At 46.2% G+C, this 18,823-nt stretch overlaps 1 long non-coding RNA gene across 2 annotated transcripts in view; it reads right to left on the bottom strand.

Annotated features, from left to right (window-relative positions):
* LOC149183584 (uncharacterized) overlaps positions 1-18,823 on the bottom strand; it is a 30,474-nt gene that overhangs the window by 8,514 nt on the left and 3,137 nt on the right. The window contains exon 3 of one of the 2 annotated variants that reach the window (XR_016257192.1): positions 18,686-18,783. The exons of the other annotated variant lie outside the window; for it this stretch is intronic. This is a non-coding gene — a long non-coding RNA (uncharacterized LOC149183584). Of the gene's footprint in view, positions 1-18,685; positions 18,784-18,823 lie in introns of those variants that run through there. 2 annotated transcript variants of the gene reach the window in all.

Genomic DNA, 18,823 nt, shown 5'->3' with positions numbered 1-18,823 from the left:
CTGGGGACAACAGATAGAAATCAAGCTCGAAAAGCAGGATCAGGCATAGGCAGCTATCATAACACCTCAGGTGCGGTTAATGCCCCTTATTTCCTACGATTTCATTGGTTTTTGTTGATCAGATCGGATCGGATCGGACAAGCTAAACCCTTTAGCGGGGACTCGACCAAGAGCAATTGAAGCTGGAGCTGCCGATGTTGATAATGGAAGGGGAACCTGACGAATGCGTACATCTGTACGGGGGCCTTAGCGAGTTAGCTTCGATCGGATGCACTTGCAGGTCTCGCTTCAGCAAGCTTTGAGAAACTCTCTTCGCTCTCATAGATGGTTGGAACCCTGCTTCCAGAGCTTGCTTTCGATTGGCAAATACATTCTCATTGAAATGCACCACCGGCAGGCAAGCAGCAGCAATGGGCATGGGAGTTGGAGCATTCCTTTGTTACTCGATTCCTTCCAATAAGCAGCTATTTCTAACCGTTCATGTTCCCGTTGGGAGCTGCCTTCGAAAGCAATCAAGAAAGTGCTGGAACTGGTGACCGGATCTCGTGTTCGGGCATAGCTTTAAGGGCCTTTCTTCGAGGGCTTTCCCAGTCCCATGAACAGAAGTCAAATGCCTCCATTTCTCGGAATGCCTTAACTTCCGGAAGGCAAAGCGGGAACATAAGAGTGCATTCATCGGTTCACATCATATTACTACCCCCGGGGGCATATCATATCCAATTCCATCTTACTTGGCATTACCCTACCGTGAGCCTCCATCATGAACACTTGGCTCGGTGGTGTCTATCCAAGTCATATCTTATGGGTGTTGACAGCGACCCTCCATGGAAACCCCGGAATGCAGAACAAAAGGCTGAAGCTTTCATCCTTGAAATGGGGTTTTCTTCAGTAAGAAATGAGATTGAATAGGTAAGTGTTTGGTGGGGATACTAACGGTAGGGTAGTTGGAGTCTGATTGTGAAGGGAGGGACTAAGATGAAAGGTAAGGTATGGATATCCTAGCAATGGTGTCTAGTGGGGAGTAAGAAAGGTAAGGATGAGGTTGTCTGATCCCGTCCTGATACCTGCTGATAAGAGAAGGGTTAATAGCAGTACCCGACTCATTAAGTGCATTCATGAATCCAAGTGGTATAAGGCTAACATGTCTAGCTCTGAAGGTGGGCAGGTAGTAAGGAAACACAGAAGTAAGGGGGAAGGGTAAGGTTGTCTCATGCTATGCTATGCCATGCAATCCCGGGTCTATAGCTGTACCTCCTAAGATTCACGAATCCAAGTGGTATAGGGAGAACAGGTCTAAGTCTATGGGTAGGTAGTTTGTAAACACTGAAGTATGTTTCATGCCATGCCATCCCGCCCGTATAAGTCTATAGCAGTACCTACCTCCTAAGCGCTTCATGAATCATCAAGTGGTATAGGGCATCCAAAGGTGGGTAGGGTAATAAGTGAGGGGGTAAGGTTGGTTGATCCATCCGGTGGTTATAAGTTATAAGCATTGGCTCCTAAGGGACGGAGTCACTCACTATTCATATGGTGAGGGATTAATTAAGGAAGTGTTATCGAACGCAGGTGCTGTATCCGAACGCCCGTGCACCATTGGGCACTGCTCTATGTGAAGCCGGTAACTGCTAAAAGGTGGGTAGATGGCTGGGTAAGTGAGTTATTGAGAGGTTTGAAAAGCAGGTGGGTTGGAGGAGGTAACAGTAAAAGTAAAGGTAGTGTAAAGGGTTCATAGGAAGAGTGCCGTACCAACTAAGATTCATTCATTCAGTAAGTGTGATAAAGCATCTCCAAGCAATGCTAATGCTGCTGTTTGTCTTAATTAATCAATTGTATCTGGAAGCTTGTCCCCCCGAGAAGATCAATAGTGGTACCCCTTTAAGCATTCCTGGCTAAGCACTAGGTTGAGGCATCCATAAGTAAGTCGGGTAAGTGAGGTATGAAATATAGGTTAGTTAAGCAGGTAGGTTGTTGATAGTGGTAACAGTTAAGTAAAGGCGAATAGGCATAGGTAATACGACAAGTAAAAAGACGTACCCAAGCCGGTAACTAATAAGTAAGGCAGTATGACATCAATAAAAGAGGGCAGTTAGTGAAGACGATCCAAGGATCCAAGACTGTTGGTAGCTGCTGTCCAAAAGACAGTAGTCCTGTAGGCTGACCAAACGAAGGAGGTGATAGCAATCAATGTGAAAAGTGCTCACCCAAACAAGCCCTTCTTTCTTTCCATCCAAAAGGTCTGCCTGTCAAATCCTTGCACTAGGAAGCGCAAGCCCCTCCGGGACCTTTCCTTTTGCACCCACCTAAAGCGATTAGTAGGCAGGCCAATGAATGCTTCTACGCTACCAAGGAGAAAGGCTCTTTTCTCAAATACTAGGATAGATATAGGAGTGGCTTTATCCCCCTTCTATTGCTTCCCCGCTTCCCTCCCATACCCGCCTTCTCGCATTCGTGCATCCCCGCATTCTACCCATTCTGCCCACTACTGCCTACACCTCGCCCCATTATGATGATAGCCACCGCTTATGAGGAAGGATGGCTCACCTGACTTAGGAAGGTTAGGAAGGATGGGTAGAATGCGGGGCAATGCGGCGTGCGTGCAACTATACTTTACCATTGTGAAATCTCCGTTGGAATAAGTAAGAATAACGTAGATAATATAATTCGCTAAGTGGTGGGTATACGCGTGGCTATGGGGCAAATATGTGTATCGTGTAAGCATAAAGTGTATCTTTGTATTGTCGCGCTATTGCATGTAGTGTGATCGCGGGTATTGAGGTATCGTTGCTAATGCGGGGCGTATGCGGGGGCTTTATGCGGTCGGCTCTATAACAACCGGGGGAGGCTAAAGGAATTACCAGTCGTCTATATGAACTAGGGTAGTCTATATGGAGAACCAGTCGTGTCTCTCTGAACCAGGGTAGTTGGCAGGTGCGTATTTAACATAAAGCGGGAATGGGTGAACAGCAATAACAGCAATAAAAGAAAGAACAGCATGGGTGAACGGAACGTGGGAAAGCGGATTGAATGGGAAGCGGGAATGATGAAATTGTCACCTACCTACTATCTATCTACCTACCTGCATGCTGGGGAGAAATACTTTTTATTTGCTACCGGCCATAGAGTCCCTCAATCCTGGGGATAATGTCCTCCCGTGAATGTAACCTCTCTCTCTATATTGTTTCATCTCTGTGCCGCTCAATTGAAGCCTATTGAAGACTGCCTGATGATCTTCCGTATGTGGTCCCTAATTTTCAATGGGGAAGGGGGGTCTTTCTTTCTTTTATCTCGGCATGGTAAATACGAGTACTCCCGGCAAGTACTAGTGGCTCTAAGCAAATAAGGCGATGTATGGAGGCTATGACTGGCATATTGATCTCCCTGGGATTTTGTACCGGCCATTTAGATTACAACCCTAATTAAGTACCATCCTTATATAGTAACCAGCATGAAGTAACCGGCATAGAAATCATAAAGATATATACCAATACCGGAAAAGAGTAACAAGCATTGGCACCTTAAATGTACTATTTCATTGGCAGACTTACATTGACCGGCGGATATGGGCTTTGGGCTCTTGTCAATGATCTAGGGAATGAGTTTCTTCAATGGGGATAAGATCTCCTCCTATGGGCTTACAGGTACTTACTGACTGATTTCCTATTGGCATACATAAATTGACCTTGCTTGTGGGAATGATGTTCATTTTCTCGGCTCTGACAGGCGGTGAGCAGTGGGTAAGGAGGGTAGGTTTTTGTTTTCACGCTTGTCTGGTTGGTTCCATTAAGGCCTTACTCCATGAGACCAGGGACTACTGAAGCTATGTTGATAAACCACCTCCTCACCTTTACCTTTTGCCGCCAGCAGGTACAACACCGGTTGAGCGTTATCAACCGTAGATCCCCTGTGCCCTAGATGTGTGGTTGGGTTGTCCATGCGGTACCAGTTTTGTGAACGGAAGAAGTTGGTTTATACATGACCAGCAGTTCTCCGCTGTGCTGCCCAGCAAGAAAGTACGTGTTCGTGCCAAGTTATCCTGTTTAGAGGGGATGGGAATAAGCCAATGGGACTAATCTATCTGGGGTTTACTACTCTACTACTAAGCTCACGTATTGGAGATGGGGCAATCCAACAACATATACTATATCCAATAGCGTAGAAAAGATGGATCATTTCTTCTTTGCCACTGCATCCAGGTTTTATACTGGTAGGAGACCGCAGGCCGCCTTAGAAAGGTTCCAAATAGGTGCACCAAACAACTTCTATCAGCATTACAAGGTGCATCTGAAGTTGAGTTGGATGTGTCCCTAGCGAAGGAAAGGGTGTGTCCATGCCTCTCATTTATTGCCTTGAGTCCTAATCATTAGTAGTGTGAGGTGGAACCAACCTTACAACTTCTCCATGCATGCATTCGTGCAACAAACAATCTGTTTAGTGTGTCCGTCCTAGTGTCCCAAAAGAAATGAGAGAATAACTAAAACTATCAACCTGTGACTCTATCACTCTCACAACCTAGTTTCCTTCCAGCTTCTCCCTACCTGCTGCTTCCTGAGATTTCACTTCTTCCTTCCGGACTCGCGCATAGAGAAGTTTCACTTGTCCATTAACAAATTATTGAAACTAGTTATAATGAGTGAGCTGTAGTGCAAGTTGTTCTAACTAATTAGCAATAGTTAAACTGATTTGATTGATTCACTTGAACAAAGCCGGCCAACTACTCGCTGCTTCTGCTTGCTGCTCTCCCTTGCTTGCTTTCCTGGCGTCGTGGTTCTCCCTCCTCCTCTCTGCTGCTCCTACCTATCCTCTCTGGCGAGTGTCATAAAAAAAGTAAGAAAGTAGAGTCCCTACATAGTATACCATAGTATACATAGTCTCCCAATTTTTGAGTAGTTATAAAAGTTCCTCCGTTAGTGTAAGTTCCGATTATTTCAATTAGTAGGATTAGTTTCATTAGTAGTGAGAAAGGCTCCTTCCTTTGCAATAGCAATAGGCTCCGACACAATTCATTAAACAAACAAAGGCTAGTCATCAAAGTAGAGTCTCTTCTATCTAGTGCACTAGTTCTAAGTAAATAAGTGCCTTAATTGGCATTCTGACTAAAGAATCGAATCCATTTTAGTTCCCCGATATAGCTAATCCAAACCCCCTAAAAAGAGGTTTCATTGAGCAACAACACCAAATTGGAAGAAGTTGTCATTTTGAAAAAGAAGTATCATTTCAACTATTGGCAGAGTTCACTACAGCTAATTAGAACTAGTTGGACTGAAGTTGAACTATTGGGTGGGACGTGTAAAGTTGTTGAACTACTACTAGTGGGACTAGTTTGATAGTCAGGCTTCGCGGTAGCAGCAAACAAAATAGTCGTTCGTTGTTAGAACTACAGAGCTTTATAACTCCATTGCAACTATCTATTTCACTACAGCTTATTAACTACTGCTAATTAGAACTAAGATTTCACTACTTGCAACAATCGAGACTCAACAAAGTTTTGAACAACTGAACTACAGCTTTATGTACTAGGAACATCATGAATAGAAGAACCAGGTGTTACTCAATGGGGAAAAGTCTCATATTTAGAGATTGAAACTTGAGATATTTCAATTATTCCAACCATTGGATTAAGGCCTTAGAAACTGCCTGAAGTCCATACTCGTAAGCTCTACTAGTTATTAGTGCATGGAAAAAGGCAGAGAGCTAGCAGTGTCCAGTATACCCACTCTACCTTTCAGTGAAAGGGTAATGGGTAAAGCGGTAATGTAACAGCATGAACAGCATGAATTTATCCCGGTCTCGGCTAGCGTAGCGGCAGCTCACACACAGTTTCATGTCTCGTCTATGCGGCAGGTTCCTTGTTCCCGGATATTGATCGGTAGCGCTCCATTTCAAGGGGTCAAGCGATAGCGATCTGTGAGCCTTTTGCAACCCAGTGCTCAAACCATTATGGGGGGAAGTATCTATCCAACCAAGCTCCTTCCTTCAAGGTTCGAAGCGTCTGTCCTGTTTAAGCGTATTGATTGCAAGGGGAACTAAGTAGCGGAAACACAATCAAGCAAGCAATATGATAAAAGCCAAGCTCAAGCAAGGTGCGAAGCCGCTTGTTCCCTCCGGGGGACAAGGGGTTTCGCTCATTATTCTTCTTCCCGCGGTAGCGCTCCAAGCTCAAGGGTTCAAGCAGTTGTATCTATCCAACCAAGCAGCATCAGAACCGTATCTGTTCCTTCTGTCTCATAGTGCTGTGGGACCTGGCCTCGACTTGGTATTGTTCCACAAATGCGTAAAGGTAGCAGAGTCTTTTGGATCGAATCTTGGATCGACAATGCTGCTTATAATTACGCTTTATTATATAAGTAATTACGCTTTAGCATCTACTGGGATCGTAGCTCAAATCATCGAGCATAATATCTTATACAAAGAAAGAGAAATTGAAAGTATATAAACAACCCTCGACCAGCAACGCCAATAAGTGTTGGACTTATCTTGGCTTTCTTCTTGCTAGAAGGACGGGCGGATCTTCGAATCAAGGACCGGACGGATGCTTCAAGTTCAGGGACGGATGCTGCTCCTAAAGCCATTCGTAACTCCATGAAAGGTGGGTGGTCGAACGCGGGCCTCTCCTAGTTTCGTATGCTGCTGCTTCGAACAATAGGGATTAGTTCCTATGCACTATGGTAGGGATTAGTTCCCACAGGTTGAGTGACAGCTTAGGGGTTTAGTTCCAATAGGGTCCGGTTTATCAGGTTGGTTTACCGATTAGTCCCCACAGGCCTTGAAAAGGTTGGTTTACCACCATTGGGGATTAGTCCACTGGGGCTTTTCTCCTCTCCACCTTAGAATTATATGCTCTACCTAGCTTATAAGGGTAAGCTCTACCTAGCTTATAAGGGGTAAGGAACCTTATATAGGGGTAGGGCTCCACTGAGGTGAGGAAGGTACAAAGCTATTCTCCACAACTTAGCAGGCTATTCTCCACTACCTTAAACCTTTTAAGGGGTTTGGGTCATAGGGTAGGTAGGGTTAGCCGGCGGAGGCTGTAATACATTTATAAGACTGAAACTAGAAGACTTCCGGGCGTCTAGTTATGGTAGATGAAATAGCTTAAGACTCAGCTTGTTCCCCCTGAGGGTAGACTGACCTGAGTGAAGGGGGAAGGTAAGGTACCGAACTGATAGCGGTGAGACGTTTCCCTCGAAGATTGCCTAGCTTCAAAGGCAGCGTGATAATTGGAAGAAATGGGTCGACTATGGCTGAGCAAAGGATGAGTCTAAATGGCATAATGAATATATGCGGGGTAATTTAGTTAGTCCGAGAAATAACCAGTCAAAGCGGCCATTCCAGTACCCGGGTATAGAGGAAGAAGAGACTAGGTAACCGTAGGCCGGGTAACAAGCAAATGATGCGTAGGAGGGTAGGAAGAGCATAAAAATGGTGTAATGAAGTGATTCGCCCGCCCTATTTATATATATTCGGGTAACAGATGCATATATTCGGGTTGTGTACGGTCAAATTAAATGAAAGTCCCTAAGTTTACCACTGTTCCCAAGGTCCCGGAGGGGCTTGCGCTTCCTAGTGCAAGGATTGTGCACATATATACCTCTTCCTGGACTATATACCCGCCCGCCGGGAGTAGGTAAACCAAGGTCCCGGAGGGGCTTGCGCTTCCTAGTGCAAGGAATAAGTAGCTCCAGAGCTATAGTACGTCGTTAAGATTGGTTCCGGGTATGGGTGAGAAGCGAGTCGATGGGGACATATATAAGTGGGCGGTCAAAGAAGAAGGTTTGTGGAAAGGATGCGACCGATTAAGTTAGATTTGGATTGTGGAAGTGTGGCGAGACTTTATAGGCTTGGCTCAAATAATATCCGGCCGGTAGGTAACTTGAAGTGAAAGAAAGCGTTGAAATGACTTGTTGCTACCCCAAGGATGGGTAGGATCTTAGCTTGCTGGATGAAATAAGGGTTTCCCTTCTGTTCGATGACCCGACCGTAGTTATGGGCATGTGTGTAAATGTTTGAGTAGCTGGGCCCACGTTTATCCCATTGAATATGGATGTAATTCAGTATCTATTGACCAACATCCCCGGTGGCGTTGCGCACTTACCCGAAAAAGATGCGGGTTGGGACGCAATAGATATCTGAGGGAAGCACTCGTTGGGAGCTACTTCATGATACGATATAATGGGTCGTGAAATGATGGATGCAGATTAGTAGATGACGCTTTACTGACTTAATATCATTAACCTTGTTTGCACGGACCCACCCACCTGAAGTAACTCCTCTTCAATAAACATAAATTGGGCCCGTCATCGCTGCCTGGTGAAGAAACCCGTGCACCTTAGACGATTAGGGATTGTAGAAGGTAAACGCGACCCCTGCCGTGGGCCACCTGACACCTTACACGGACCCCTTGGATTGGCTTACCATAGTTGACTACCCGTTTCACGCTAATGAGTACCTGTGCTAAAGAGACTGCCCTTATTTCTTTACAGGTACTAGCATGGGCCCCTCGTACCCGCAAACACGGAAGCAAACGGTGAACAGATTTAGAATGTGGAAATATATATATATATTAGGTGGCATTATTAGGAGGACTATTATGGTTCAAGAATGAGCATAGTGTAAGGGAGCGAACTCCCGGAAAGATTTCTATGATAAGGGAAGGACGGGGCAGGATCGTGTTTGGGCGCTGCACCGAACCCTTTGTCCAAAGCGGGTATAGGTCATCTCCAGTAGACGCAGCTAAGTCTCTCTTTCTAAACATTTCAGTTCCGAGCATCAATAAAAAGAAATGCCTCACATAAATAGTTGTTCGTGCGGGTTCATTCAATATACACACCCCATTACCGAGTCACATCATCTAAATATATAAATATATAGAGGGAGTTATTTCGTTACCAGGTGAAACCTTGGCTGAACCTAACTTAGTTAGGGAAAGAGGGAACCTCAACCTTGTTACCTATCTGTATTGTATCGCCCCATCAGGGAGAGGCGTGCAACAATGTCTCTTTTTTACATAACCATAGGGTCAACCTTTACCAACCCAAAAAATGACAATGAACATGAGCACTCTATATATTACCTCACCTTTAGCACTCACCTTAGCGACCAAAGCACAGAGCGAGAGGAAGCCCATCCACACCGCTACCACCCGAACCAATATTTCGTTCGGAGCTATGAAACCATGAATCCATGGCCTTCCCAGTGATCAATACAGCCTACCAGACAAGCTACTACCCCTTCCCTCATAGATTTATATTACATATGTAATCTAGTTCATGATTCGAACATGTTTAATGAATGGATTGACTGGGGGGAGAGCATATTTGATCTTGGGTTTCGGGAGGTTGACTTATTTCTTTGCATCCTTTTCACTTACTTGAAAACTATATGATAGCGCGTGCCATTGAGTGATACCAAAAAACCCAACAACCCCTTCTCACTCTAGAAGCATCATGGAGTTATCCCCAACCCATTACCCCCTTCGATTAGAAGCTCCAGATTTAGGGTTGATTAGCCAATAGGGTTAGGGTTTCCCTTTCACTTAGATCCTTTCACTTCCGGATGCCTTGGGGTACATTGGATTCTTGTTGGGACATCGCCCCTTGGGATGGATTGAGGGATTTCTTCTAGTTGTCCCGAGAGGCTGGCCTTTCCCTTTAGCTTTGATCGTTTTCACTGCCGGATGGAGGATTCTCTAGTTAGTTGCCCAGAGAATAGGGTAGGGGAGCCTTTACAGCGGGCTTGATAATTGACTCTTATTACTTATATAATATGACGACACTTCTTGTGAGTGTGAGCTTTCTTTTCCACGAATTACCGTACAACCCAACCAAGTCAGGCAAGTCAGGAAGGAGAAGGACAAGTGCTTCATTCACGAACTTCTATTTTAGGACATTGAGTGAGTGCTTGCTGCCCAACCTATTAATTGGATGAAGCCAGCCCAGCCAGGAACACGAAAGTTGCAGTCAGGTATGGCAGGCATAACCCCTTTTTGACCTACTCTTTACCTGCCAGAAATAGATCTTTAGAAACCCTAGATCATGAGGTGCTTTGGAGGGAGGGAATGCTAGAAGACCTTAGATTAGAAGCAAGTACCGGGTAGACGGGATGGATTGAGAAGGAATAACCTTCAAGGCAGGCTATCATTTAGCTACTTGCCTAATGACAAATTACCTTTACCAACCCAGTTGAGGTGAGGATTATGTCCACGACCCATGCCAACCACGGGTTTAATATAGATATAATCACATCTCAGAACGTTTCTTTGGATCGACCGGAACCGCTTCTTGGGCAACCGGAATCTTCAGAATTGACTTGAAAAACTACTTACCCACTGGAAGAACTAAACCTAGTAGCGATGGCGGCCTTTAGTCGAGAGTTCGGCAAGCTCACCCTAGATCACTCACTTAGTTCATCTTAGGGAGGTACCAACCTTTCGATCGGGCTTTTTATAATAGAACCTCTTTTTTATGGGATTTAGCATTATTATTATTAAATATATAATACGAACACTTAGTTGACCCTTTTTTACCTTGTTGCATTGCACGACCCAACTGAGCAAGGATCAGAAGTAAGTGCTTTATCCACGAACTTACCACTTTGTTACCTTTTTCTTTATGTATTATGGATTTGACATTCCACAAATACTCTTAGTAGCTTACTTTACTCCCCCTGCATTACAACATGCCGGGACGGAGGAAGCCAGATGGATCGATGGCTTGGCTGGAAGGCTTTATGTTTTGGATGGGACATCAGACAGAGAGCAGAGTTTGGATGGATGGATGGGTGGGAGGGGAGGGCTAGCATTCAATACTATTCCCTTCAGATACGGCGGGTGGACGTGATGACCCGATGATGGATTGGGTTGGCCGTTGATCCATATCTGATATGCTTTCTGTTCGATTGCCCAATGATCCGAAAGGTTGGGAAGTTGAACAGAAAAGGTTGAATGCTTGTACGAAGAATATCCAAATATATCATTATATATGTCATTATGCATTTCATATGGTTCGGGTCTGCTTAAGGCTGGGGGGCTGGGTGAAGGCTTCTCTTGCTGGCTTCTGGCTGGGCTCTGGCTTCATCTAGAGCCTTTCCTTTTAGGACCTGATGATGGATGAGCGAGAAATCCCTCATCCATATGATGGATGAGCGAGAAATCCCTCATCCATATGATGGATGAGCGAGAAATCCCTCATCCATATGATGGATGAGCGAGAAATCCCTCATCCATATGATGGATGAGCGAGAAATCCCTCACCCTGCCGGGGGCATGATGGCGGCCCTCGACCTCCTCTGTCGGTCGAGCGAGAAATCGATGGCGGCCAGTCGAGCGATGGCGGCCAGTCGAGCGTTCGTACCTCTCCCATAGGTCGAGAGTTCGACAGGCTCACCCTCATCCATATGATGGATGAGCGAGAAATCCCTCACCCTGCCGGGGGCATGATGGCGTTGGTCGAGTCATGCTTACGCATCCTCTCCTCTCCCTCTCCCTTATGGTCGAGCGGCCTAACGGCACCTCTCCCTCTCCTCTCCTTAACAGTCGAGCACCTAAAGGTCCTCTCCTTAACAGTCGAGCCTGCTTGCGCATCCTTAACAGTCGAGCATGCTTACGCATCCTTATGGTCGAGCCTGCTTGCGCATCCTCTCCTCTCCCTCTCCTCTCCCTCTCCTCTCCCTTATGGTCGAGTACCTCTCCTTATTAGTCGAGCGTGCTTACGCACCCTAAAGGTCCTCTCCTTAACAGTCGAGCCTTAACAGTCGAGCCTCTCCCTTGGGGTCAGTACCTAAAGGTCCTCTCCCTATGGTCGAGCCTGCTTACGCATCCTTAACAGTCGAGTACCTAAAGGTCCTTATGGTCGAGTACCTCTCCTTATTAGTCGAGCGTGCTTACGCACCCTAAAGGTCCTCTCCTTAACAGTCGAGCCTGCTTGCGCATCCTCTCCCTTGGGGTCGAGTACCTAAAGGTCCTCTCCCTATGGTCGAGCCTGCTTACGCATCCTTAACAGTCGAGCACCTAAAGGTCCTTATGGTCGAGCACCTAAAGGTCCTTATCAGTCGAGCCCCTGACGGACCTTATGGTCGAGCAACTAAAGTTCCTCTCCTCTCCTCTCCCTAATGGTCGAGTACCTAAAGGTCCTTAACAGTCGAGCCTGCTTACGCATCCTATTTGGCGAAGACCCGAGCATAGGTCAAGACGCTAACGCCGGGGATCTTGAAAGGGTCCTTTGAAGGGATTTCCGTCTAGCTAAGGTCAGCCACTTGGTCTTTTTCCCTTCCATTTTCTATATAAAGTAGTGACATATGGAGTTTAGCTCTGCTCAAAGGGCTCACTAACCAAGCGCGGTCGGCTCCGCATCCTACAGCCGGATTCGCTTTACTATCCGAAGCGAATCAGACTTCTCTTTCCTGGGATATTGTAGTGGGGATAGTCGGGGAAAGTCCGCTAAGCCCCAAGGTGTCAAGGTCTAGCCCATAGCGAGGGTCATTCTTGTCCTGGGAGAGTAAGTCCAGTGGGGAGGGATCGCAAGATGGCTCGACTAAAAGGTCCTAAGCCAAGCCATCCCAACATCCATCAACAGCATGAAAGGAAGCATCAGTAGCAGAGGTAGCTAAGGCATAGACAATAGCATATCCATACGCGAAGGCAAAACCTATAGAAGCACCAGTAACAGAGCTAGTTGTTCCAGATCCATAGCCCGTAGCTTACCTTGCAGAGCTAGGTACTTACCTTCTAGTTCCAGGTCCAGGTTAACCAGTTGAACCAGTCTATAAGTAGCACCTGTACCAGGCTTAGCACCACCATTATTACGTATAGAATATCCAGCAGTAGAGCCGTCTATAGCACCAGCATAAGTCAATCCAGTAGATGCTCCAGTAGCAGCCGTTGATCCGGTTGATCCAGATTTGAACCTTTACCTTGAGTCAGTTGATCCAGTTGATGAAGTCGTTGGTTAAGCAGCAGTTTAAGCACCACCTGTAGAAGCACCTGTAGCTCGTGAGTCAGATGCTTGTGATCGGGATGAAGAACCGGGTGTTCCAGATCGATAGTCAGATGCACCAGAAGCAAAGGTAGCAGTACTTGACCCAGTACCAAAGCCAGTCGTAGCAGCTTATCCAGATTCACCGCTACGAGTAGTAGTTTCTCCCTCCGATCCATCAGTAGATTAAGCACTAGTTCCAGATCCATTCTCAGATCGATAGCCATATATAGATCCATAAGAGCAAGATCCAGTTCGATACCTAGAAGCACTAGCAGCATCTGAGCCAGGACCAATACCCGCGGTCGTGATCAAGCTAGCAGAGAAATGCGTCAATGGCGTTCAGATGGCATGGGCACCGTTCCTGGCCAACCAGTTCTTGGCGGACTGCGTTGAAGCCCAGGAGAAACACCAATCATTTTCTTATTCATGATTACTCGTGTTAATTGCACTAGAGGGCTGGATGCATCCCACCAAGAAAGAATTTCCAGCAGCACGGAACAGGGAATTTGTGGCCCCAAGATATGGGAAGTACCAGTGCACGAAGGACAAGATAGCTCAGAGGAAAATTGATGAAGACTTCAGGCTGTAGGGGGAACAAATCAGGGCGAAAATTCAGAACCTAGGAGGTCATGTCTCAATTTATGTAGCGCATACACTATTGCTAAACCTTTTTAATCTGTAGTTGTATAGTTTGTTTATACATCAGAGAATTTCCTACTTGCAAACAAAATCGGGTGATCAATGTTACCCGGGTTGCGCGAGTGCTACGCCCAATGCAATTGTTGAAGCATCTACGTGTATGTGAAATAACTTTGTCCAATCCGGGAAAACAAAGATAGGCGTAGTCACCAATTTTTATTGCAGCAGATCAAATGCCTCTTTACATTCTGGAGTCCAACTCAAATTTGTATATATTTGAAAAAGCTTTTCCAGAGGTGGTGTTATGCGCATGTAATTTATGTAGGTAGCTAAGGACTTGCCTGTCTTCGTTGGTGCCTGCTGGGAGGGCGGGAAAGAGAAGGGAAACACAGGGAGTGAGTGCTTGCCTGTATTCGGGATGGATAGTGCCCGGTGCCATAGATAAGTGCCCTTCGGGAAAGAACAGAAAGGCCAAGTGCTTCTCGTCTTTCGTGCTGTATTCGCCAAAGTGCCTGAATACCTTATATACGCGCATTAAGCAATAGGCATATGAATGATGAATGAGTGGCGGACCTGTCTTCATGCATTATATACGCGCATTAAGCAATAGGCATATGAATGATGCAGGTTATCGCTAGTTCATTGACCAGTCGCTCACGCAAGACCAGTCATCCCAGCCAGCGGAGGGGTTATCTCGCTATTTCCGGTTGGCCTTTCACTCGAGCTCTCCCTATGCATAGCGGGCGGAGCACCTTACTGAACTGAGTAGCGGGAATAGCATTCTTTTCTTTCTTCCCCTCACTGAGCCTACTCTCTCTCTACCTGAGCCAACCCCCCAAGCAAGCATGCTTCCTTTCTGGCTACCCCCAAGCACTCTATCAAGCCTGAGCCAAGCGCAAGCATAGGATATATATGCTGCTTTTGTTTTTTTTACCTGACTGAGCCCGAGCCAGGTAAGTCTCTAGTAGCCAGGAAGGTCTTTCCCAAGCCCCTAAGTTGTTAGTCCTTAGGTAAGAAGTTATATAAATCTTTAGCTTCTTACTTGTTAGCCCGTGACTTTCATAACGAAGTGAACTCCTTGCCCTCAGAAGCGCAAGCCCTCCGGACCTTTATGGTGTGGCATTGATTGATGGATGCCTAGTAAGTCTTTCCATCCATAAAGAGAAGTACTCTTTATTCTGACTGAATGGAAAATAGAACCTCATATCTGGACCTTTCCTGACCAATGATACCTTTGCTTACCAATGCGTTCCTTACCTTTCTAAATCTGTGGTAGCCTACCTAAAGAAGGCGCTAAATTACCTATATAAAGAAGGGACTTATACTTTGATTCCCCTAAATTGCATAGCTCAGGCTGGTCACTTCTATAGCTCAGGGAAGACCTAGTGATCCCTTCCAATAACTACCACAGCTAGTCCGTCTGCCCTAGCCTGCTAGATTGCTGCCCTAGCCTGCTAGATTTGTATGCCTGGCCAGGTATCAGGAAGGGGTTTTTTATGCTATGCTCAGCTACGCCTCATAAGTCAGTCAGGAAGTATACCCAGTGCCAAGGTCTGCCTAGCCTCGTGTAGTTGGTATCCCTTCCTCGGCCATCATGCCCGAAGGTCTGCCTGCCCGATAGCACTGCCTTATCTACCAGGTAAGACATAGTCTATTCCTTACCAAACCAATGATACCTTTCCTTACCCGAGCGAGTGGTATAACCCGAGCGAGTAGTCTAATATAAGGGGCCACCACAGACAGATACCTTTCCTTATCTGTAGTATCTTCACTAACTCGTTTGGTGCCAGACCCCCAACCTGGTGTCTATTTTATATGAGTCTCTTCTCACGAAGCCGAACTGCTTTAGATCTGGTCTTTATCGGAATATGGTTCCGCATTCAGCGAGATTAGCTCGGCAAATACGGAATGCGAAGGAAAGGTTGACTTGGGTGGGGCATCACTCCATCTCCAAGCCAAGGGTGAAGGCTGTAAATCATATCGCCGAGGAGTGTGGATTACTTATTTCAGTTAGCAAATAGGCCTCTATGAAATAGAAACTAAATCTTTCACTGCTTTAATTGCTTCAATGGATACTACTGCTAGCTTTAGATCTTCTATAGAAAACATACATACTGGTGCTTGCTCTGCTGCTACCTTTGCTACTTGATCTCCTCCTTTATCTGCTGTTGGATCTACCCATGCTACCACCATTCCCACCAGAAGAGAGAGCCAATTTGCCATACGTGAGAAACGATGATTGCATGTTCCCATCAGACAACAGAAGGGAAGTACTTACCACAGAGAAGTCAGTCCTTACCGCCGCCGAAAGAGAAGACCCCATAACCGCATACCCGGTATATTTCATTCATTACCCCTTTCATTCATACCCTCTCACTTACTTTCGGGTGAGATACGTTACGCCTTACCCTATTGCTCTGGCTGGCCTTACCTAAAGCCCCTCAAAGCCTGAGCTAGCTCTGTGTTGATTATAACTTACCTTCAGGTAAGATCACCTCTCCCGTTGGTCGAGCGATGGCGGCCTTAACAGTCGAGCGTTCGTACCTCACCCTGCCGGGGGCATCCTCTATTTATTTCCCTCAAATAGCTAGAAGGTAAGGTCCTTCGCCTTGGTGGGGATAACCTAACTAAGGGATAACCTTACTAACAGAATGGATTACTGGGACAACAGAATGGCAGTTCATAAGGCAAGCAAGCCACGGAAGCAAGGCAGTGATAGAACGAAAGCAAGCGGGTTAGCGAGAAGGGAACAGGACAGGGCTAAAAAGAGAAGGCACCACCCACCTTTATTCTGCCTTCCTAAGTCCTTTAAGTGGGGGGCCGTTGTCAAGTGAGCCATTCTTCCTCACCCTTCCCTTTCTAAGAAACTGTCACTTTGAGAAGGTTTCCATTTCACACTTCGACCAATCTGCCAAACTGTTTTCTTTTCTATGACGTGGGTGACGCGAAAGAATAAAGATTCTTCACGTTCGAACTGAGGATGGAAAAGATTGCATAAGTACACTCCATTTCAGCTTGTTTACGGGAGAGAAGCTGTTGTGCCTGCAGAGTTCCTGATTCCTGTACATTGCTCAAGCTACAAAGATGTCTGATGAGACTTCTGTTGCGGAATGGCTTCATGAATTATGGGATTTAGATGAGCATCGATTCTTGGCTGATTTTCATCAAACAGTAGAGAAACAGAGACAAAAAGCTTGGCATGATCGCCACATTAAGAAGAAGTCTTTTGCTGTAGGAGAGAAAGTCCTTCTCTACGACAGCAAGTATCTGAAGCATCCTGGTCAACTTAAGATGCACTGGTTGGGGCCTTTTATGGTTGCGGAAATCAGAGATTCTGGCGCTGTTCGACTTGCGCAATTGGATGGAGTTATCAGACCTGGATGGGTGAATGGCGCCCGCCTGAAGCCCTACCATGCTACTTAATTGACATATTCTCATGGCTCTCTGTCCGAGAGCTTAGGTTAGGTTTTAGTTAGGTGTATTTTGAAACTTTTATTCTTTTTCGTAGTTCTGTCCTGTCTAGTTGCGGCAGACCGAAACCGATTGTGGTCGGGGAGGTCTAGTCATAGTTATTAGTCCAGTCTGTTTTATTTCATTGTCCAGGTCAGTTGTCCATGTGTTGGTTGTGTCCAAGTCATCCCTGTCGAAACGGTCTTACCTGCCTCGTCAGCTGTCACTTTTCATTCCTGTAAGTCGTACATTCGTCAACAGTTACCTTTTTGGAAATCTGTCTTGTCTGCTCTACCGGATTACTGATTTGACACCTCGGGAATTGTTTTACCGTCAACGTACACTCCTCGGATCTGCCTATATCCAGCTTTATTTCGTCAGCCTTCAATACGACGCTACCGCATTTATGTCCGGTCATTTCCAGAAATGGAAACTTGTGGTCATTCCCGCCGCGTTTTGTCTATAAGTACGGGGTACATTCGGCACTGCTTATCAGTTTGTTTTTTAGTCCCTTTCATTCTTCCGCCCTGGCGTCCTGTGCTCAGTCCGCGTCCATCTCTCGCCCACGGCCCCCTGTCCTCTGTGTCTATCGCTGTCAATCTATTTCCATGGGTCGAGCTACTGCTGTTCCTGCCGAAATTCATGATCCCCGAGTCGAAGTTTAAGGTGATTGGCAAGGCAAAGTCGAGAAAGTTCATCTTGTTGATCACAATTTCTCAGATGGATACTTGTTTCCAGCTCTACGGCCTGAAATGTACCTTGATTATGTTCCCTTGATGTCTGGTGAGATTGTACCTCAGATTAAGTCCTCTTATGAGCCGCTCCAGAAATCCACTATCCCGATACTTAGAGATTGACTTGTTTTTGGTACAACTGGAGAATTTGCTCGATGTACCAAGTTTATCATCAATCGCGTACATCATGGTTCATTGTGGCTTGATAAGGAATATCCTATTCATGTGCACGATATTCATAAGCTGACAGGACTTTCTATGGCAGGTAAAGACGTTACAGTCGCGTTCCAGGGCCCTATATTTATTACTTAGGGGCGGAGCCACTCACTATTCCGATGGTGAGGGGTCACTCACTATTCATATGGTGAGGGTTCTTCCAAGCACGGTAAGAAGAAGGGTGATTCTAATTTGTATCACAAATACGGCACGCGCCGAGGTGGTCGTGGTGCTGTCATTGAGCATATCAACAATGATCAGGTCCGTTTTGCTTGTCATCTCATCGCGGGGAAGGTGACCAGGAATTAGACTAAGGGAGAGTGCACGCTGGACACCATTTGCGTTGCAGAATTCTGTGCACAGGGAGCTGTTCTTAACTGGTGTAAGTATCTCCTTGCCCCCCGGAGGGACAAGCGGCTTCGCAACCTTGATGAATTCCTTGCTTTCCTAACGTCAAGCAAGCCCCTACCGGTCCTTGCTTTCCTAACGTCAAGCAAGCCCCTACCGGTCCTTGCTTTCCTAACGTCAAGCAAGCAATAAATTCCTTGCTCTCCTAACGTCAAGCAAGCAATAAATTCCTTGCTCTCCTAACGTCAAGCAAGCCCCTACCGGTCCTTGCCCGGTGCGGGACAAGTAAGAAATTCCTCTCCCGTTGGTCGAGCGTGCTCCGCATCCTCTCCTCTCCCTCTCCTCTCCCTTATGGTCGAGTACCTAAAGGTCCTCTCCTTAACAGTCGAGCCTGCTTGCGCATCCTCTCCCTTGGGGTCGAGTACCTAAAGGTCCTTAACAGTCGAGTACCTAAAGGTCCTTATG

The sequence above is a fragment of the Pinus tabuliformis genome, chromosome 3_2, assembly GCF_031772625.1.
Source record: "Pinus tabuliformis cultivar Carrire ecotype Pingquan chromosome 3_2, CPIR1, whole genome shotgun sequence".
NCBI classification, from domain to species: Eukaryota; Viridiplantae; Streptophyta; class Pinopsida; order Pinales; family Pinaceae; genus Pinus; species Pinus tabuliformis.
This window is presented reverse-complemented; position numbering and strand designations above follow the sequence as displayed.